General features: G+C 37.5%; 1 pseudogene; it reads right to left on the minus strand.

The window, feature by feature from the left end:
• LOC112515150 overlaps nt 1-6,244 on the minus strand; it is a 9,270-nt pseudogene extending 3,026 nt beyond the window's left edge.

Below are 6,244 nucleotides of genomic sequence, written 5' to 3' on the forward strand. Positions count from 1 at the left end.
TGAGTGCGCTCAAACACCTCAGTAGTAGTAGGCTCACGACCCATTACTTGTACCTACATTAGACAATTAGGTTAAGTTGTTACTAACATAAAGAACGAATTACATTTTCAAAAAAGATTAGATACTCACCATCCTGTCTCGATGTTGTGCCGTACTAATCGATCCCCCAGTGTGTCTGGACGACACCCTCTCAAACTGGGTGTTCCAATTGGCCCGATTGATCCTGGATTTCCTTTTCCAAGCCTCGGTATCCTAAACCTGTTAAAAACAGAGCACATATATAAGGCGAAACTCGGTACACATGGCAGTTCGAAAAGCTCACAATAGAGATGCATATCGTGTCAATCATCTGTAGCCAATACCTGTCTGGTATCCATACGGGATGGTGTAATCTAATCCGTGAGAAGCCCTTACCATCCCATTGTTGATCACCAGGATAGGCCTGTGCCACGGCTCAATCACGTGTAGAGCTCATCCAATCAGAGTACCTGTTGTGCATGGCTTTGGTCCATAATCAATTAACCGTGTCATCCAGCTCAGGTTCCCACTAGAACTTAGCCTACATACACAATGTTTGTATAAATGTAAAAACAATAACCTTGTATGTATAATTAYATTAAAATGGTACACCAACCCTAAAACGCTGGAACATCAAGTCACGTGCTTCCTGAGGTACTTCATTCCATCTATGCCACGGACCAGCAAAGGAAGACCTGAAGATRGTCGTCATCTCTCGGACAACATGGGCATCTTTAAACCTGTACAATTAAAAAAAATTACAACACAAAGACATTCATATTATTTTATTATGTAATACAAAGTCTTATACCACATTTCCTTACCCATGGCCTAACAAAGACAGATATCTTCGGTGGCTCGGATGACTCGGTGTCGGCATCTCTATGTTGGGGCCTCTCCCCGACCCCGAACCTGTCGAAGCTGGGGTCTCCATGGCCACCTCTTGCTCATCTAAACCGCGAAAAGCGGTGTCCAAAAACTCTACAATGTCATCGGCACGGGCAGAGTTGCTACCCCTACCAGACATGGGGCTGCCGCGACTCCCATGACGGCCTCTACCACGCTCTCGGCATGACATCTCCTGAAAGAACAAACATTATATCATGAAACAAGATAATGACAAATCGCGATTATATATGTACAACTGTGAAATAAGCATACAGAAGACAAGCTACTCATCAGAAGAATGATCAGATAACATCGGTTCATCTTCATCATTTGAATCATCATCTATGTCTTCAAATTCTGGTTCATCTTCGCTATCTTCGTTCGATTCGTCGCCACCTTCATCTTCATTTACATTATGGAGTATGTTTACCTCTCCTGTGGCAAGACGAACATCATCGATCAGTGAAGGATCAGCTAGGGAATCAGTGAGGGATCAGTGAGGGATCAGCGAGGGATTCATTTTCTGGACAATCCCTCGCCGATCCCTCGCCGATCTGCGAGGGATTTTTTCCCTTGCTGATGGTCGTCGCTGATACCTAGTTTTCTAGTAGTGTATGACATAACTACCAAACAAAAGTGTACAAGAACTACAATAATCAATTGCTTAGTACTTGCTTGTGTTTTAGTTTTGGTTGCATTCAAAATAAACAAAATCATTTATGTGCTTTATGGTATAACAAGACTTAAAATATGTAGTCCCTAAGGAACTAATAACTAGATTAATTTTTGCCGTACTTCATAATTTTTATCTGAAGTTAATAGAAGGTAACTATAATATTACTTTGTTGAACATGAAATGAAATAACATTATATGGCTAACATACATCGTCATGGACGATGTCATTAAGCCCTCCCATCATTCTGATATCCACGTCGATAAAATTATTTAATGATCTTATTGACATTTGCACTTGTCGTTGATATAAAATGGTGTCCAAAGCAAGATATTAGGTAATAAATTTTGTACTAGATATTAATAGACATATAAGGTATACTATTATTATTTCATTAACAATGCTATTGATATTTATACTTGTCGTTGATATCAAGTGGTGTCATGCAAAAGAAAGATGAAGGTCCACGATCCGAAGAATATGGCTCAAACCATTGCAATAATATGAACCCTGTAAGGCGCGAAGCTGAGTCTGATAGTACTTAATATTTTTGGGTATGGATGACTGACAACAACCACTCCCTAAGCATAGACCGGCTAGATCATCTTCAGGTTCTAAGTAAAAGACCTTACAACCTGTAGACACATCTCTAGACTTAGTTCGTGAGGTCAGCCAAGCAAAATCATTACAACCAATCATTGTGAACTTATTTACTTCTGATAAGGTGTATGACCAATTTGTATAATCCGCAGATACACCGAATGAACTTGTAGCCACGATATTCGAGATGGGGAGTGTGGAATCAGATATATATTTTATTGAGCTATAATCCATTTCTCTGATAGAGGCCTTTGGAGGGTCTGAAGAAGTGTTGTAGTGAATGTCAAATCCATGTTCTATTGAACAATTTGAGTTGGTGCCAATACCAAAAGGGTCGGGGACAATTAAGTCTCACATCGACCATCACAACCCGACTTTGCTAAGTCGGTAGCATTAACGAGCCTATAGGTTTCGTAGGTGGGATACTTACCAGATGCTGCAAATGAGAACATTAGATATACTGTCAACGTTAGAACAAGGGTTTTCATGGCTGTGTTTTGTGGCTTCCATGTGGAGGAGCATTTATGGGGTTTTCAATCTAAATTTGTGCAGGCGACAGCCTTTGCTGATATGATATATTTAATCAATAACTATTTGTGTCTTTTCAGTTTTCAACAGGAACAAACATTAAAACAGTATATGATGCTATCAAAATCTGCCATTGACTTTCGAGATTTTAGACGTCCAATTAAGAAATAGAAAAAAATTAGGTTACAATTAAGAAATATAAATTTTTTTGTCAAAACAACCCAGATGCCATTTGTTCAAGAGTAACCTCAAACGGCCAAGTTAGACGTCATTGAGAGTTAAACTGTATGTATATGATTAGATGAAGAGAGCAAACCTGTCATATGGTGGTAACATAGAGAGAGTTTTGCAGATCCACGATTTTTTTGGTACGATATTATAGAATAACTATCATAATATATAATAAAATTGAAATTAATTATAAAATAACTACACGAATTCGAACTTCATTTTTAGTTATTGTGGGTCGATTAAGTACTTAAGTTATTTAAAAAAATTGATACACTAGTTTTTTTTTTCAAAAAATTATCTCTTAAAACTTTAAAACTTATCAAGTGTTGGTGTATTTCGAGTTTTCCACTTGATGATTTTACATGATCGGATCAAGATGCAACATATATAGTAACCTTGAATATAAACAAATTACCCTAAGGTTTGAAGAGTTAGCTTCAAACCACAAGGGTGGTGCCTGATAGGTTTGAGTTTGGTTCCAAAGGTCAAAAGTACCAGGAAGTCTCACGTTTAAATCCGAGGAGGAATAAAAATCCCCTTGTGGCCATGGAGGTTCAAATGCGGTGACTCCGGGCCATCTTCAAAGCAGATGGTCGCTCCGGGATTAGTCGGCTCGCATAGCGGGTTGGATATCTAGGTTAATCAAAAAATAAAATAAAGAGTTAGCTTCAAATATAAATAAATTAACTTAGACAGTTAGCCCAAAAGGTTAGAGGTTCAAACCTCACAAAATATGAGAAGGGTGTATAGTTTATCTGGTGTATATAGATATTATATTATAAAAATTACAGTGGGTTGTGAACGATATTTCAAAGAATAAGAAGGAAATAAAGGCACAAGGAAAAAGGTAGATTGGGGAGGGGCAGTAGTGCTAGATATGGATGAAGGCGAGAAACCATGATGCTGAAAGAGTAGTTTTAAAGAATTATAGTAACAAAAGGAACATGGATGCCCACTCTGGAATTTCATAAGATGACGTTAAAAAGTTGTCCTCAGTCAGTACACAGACACAAAATAGTGTCATATTAATTAATCAGATATTAGTACATGGAGTATATGAAAGGTACAATCATAACAAAGATAGGAATATTATACATGAAGCACTTTATAATACAAAATGGACTGACATAAATTCAAATATTTAAGTAAATTGTATGATACTTCAAACATGAAAAATAGACGCGGATGGTGGATAAAACATCCATTCACTACTAAATTGTTAACGAGGACTTTGCACTTCGCTCATCATGCCTCTCATTCTACCAGTGTTAGAACTGCTTTCTCCAAAAGTGTCACTATTAGTGATAAGAGGAACTTCGTAAAGATCATTTGGTTTATTTTCAATCATTAAGCTACTCATTTCACTGTAGTTGTCTTGGCTAACCCGAGGATGCTTGCGAAACTTCCTCAATGTCTCAAGCTCTATTGCCACTTTTTTCATGCTGGGCCGGTTCTCACCTAATTGGTTAAGGCATCTACATGTCAGGTCACATGTTGCTTTTAGCTGCTCATTTGTTGCCTCCTTTACCACTTCAAATTCAAGAATTTCAAGCAATCGGTTTTCCTTCATCGCCTTTTCAAAATATGTTGCAAGAGATTGTTCCACTAGGCATCTTTCACTAGCAATGGGTTTTTTTTCCTGTTAGGAGTTCTGCAAGAACCACTCCAAATCTATACACATCACTCTTATCTGTTAGTTGACCTGTACGCAAATATTCCGGATCCAAGTATCCTAACATCCCTTGAACAACTGTAGTGACTTGATTATGATCACCTAACGGTATTAACCTTGATGCACCAAAATCTGCAATTTTTGCAGTGTAACTATCATCCAACAAGATATTACTAGACTTCACATCTCTATGTATAATTGACATTCTTGCATCACTATGAAGATAAGCAAGAGCACCAGCCGATTCATGTGCTATCCTTAGACGACTATCCCAAGACAATCTCGGTACACCACTTTTTCTATTATGGATGTGATGGTAAAGAGTGCCATTAGAGACAAATTCATAAACTAACAGTGGAACATCAGTTTCCGAACAACATCCCAAAAGCTGCACCACATTTTGGTGATTGATTTGTGTAAGAATTACCATTTCATTTATGAATTGCTCCCTTTGTCCTTGATCCAATCTTTGGGACTTCTTGATTGCCACAACACGATTATCTAGTAGATTTCCCTTGTACACGATGTCGTTGCCTCCTCTACCAAGAATCTTGTCTTCTGCATACTTATTAGTCGCTTCTTCTAGCTCTCCAACATGGAAAATTTTCATGGCATGGACACTGATCCCACCCATCGTTTTCAATTTCTCTTCCAATAGCACCTCCCCATTTTGCTTGAAACATATCTCTCTTTGCTTAACTAGCTTCTTTTTCTTGGCCGTGAAGTACGACACCGATAATACAATTAGTATTGTGAGCAATCCAGACCCCACACCTATAAAGCAATTATGAGCACATCAACTTCCATTAGTTGACATCTTTGGTTTAAAGGTGTGCCTTAGAAAACATTGGACATAACAATAAATGGGAAAAAAATGATCACAAACCAAGAGAAAATTCAATCTAGTACGATTTAGTTGTATCTCAAGTGCCAGTCGTTGTTGCCTCATGAATTTGGTTATTAATAGGGAGTCCTAGAGTCTCAAGATGGGGCTAGTAGGGTGACAGAGCTAGATGAATATATATTGTCCAAGATTGTTAAATCTCTAGAGTGGTAACTCTTGACTAGATCTGATACCATATGATAAACCATCAAATTGTTTTCCACATAAGTTTTTGAGGAAAGAATAGAGGTTTTATAATGTATATTGAAAATTAATGGTTTGAATCTACTTAGATGTCGAGTCTAATTTATATGAAATTTAGAGATACGTAGTTTTGGGCGAGTCAATAGGAGGATAAATTCCTAAACCGTGTTTCTCCAAATCTCAAAAAACAAATATTAAAATAATAGTATGTAAAAGGCAAGTTTTACCTTCAACAAAGGTAGTAGCGAAGATATGCAAAGATTGTTTTTTGTTATACGATTGAGTTTGACGTTGAAGTGCACATTTAGTACGTACAAATCTTGGCCAACAGTTAATTAATGAAAATATAGAAGAATTACCTATATACAACACAAGAGGGTGGAACGGTTTACGTCGACAACCATCTCGAATTTTGGCATCACCAGAATACCCTTCTTTACATTTCCATGTGTAATTCCCCACCGTATTAACACAAGTTCCATAACATGGAAACTTCTCTGGATAATGACACTCATTGATGTCTAAATATAAAGGAAATGTCAACAT

This window comes from Cynara cardunculus (assembly GCF_001531365.2).
Source record: "Cynara cardunculus var. scolymus isolate 2C chromosome LG 7, CcrdV1, whole genome shotgun sequence".
Classification (NCBI taxonomy): Eukaryota; Viridiplantae; Streptophyta; class Magnoliopsida; order Asterales; family Asteraceae; genus Cynara; species Cynara cardunculus.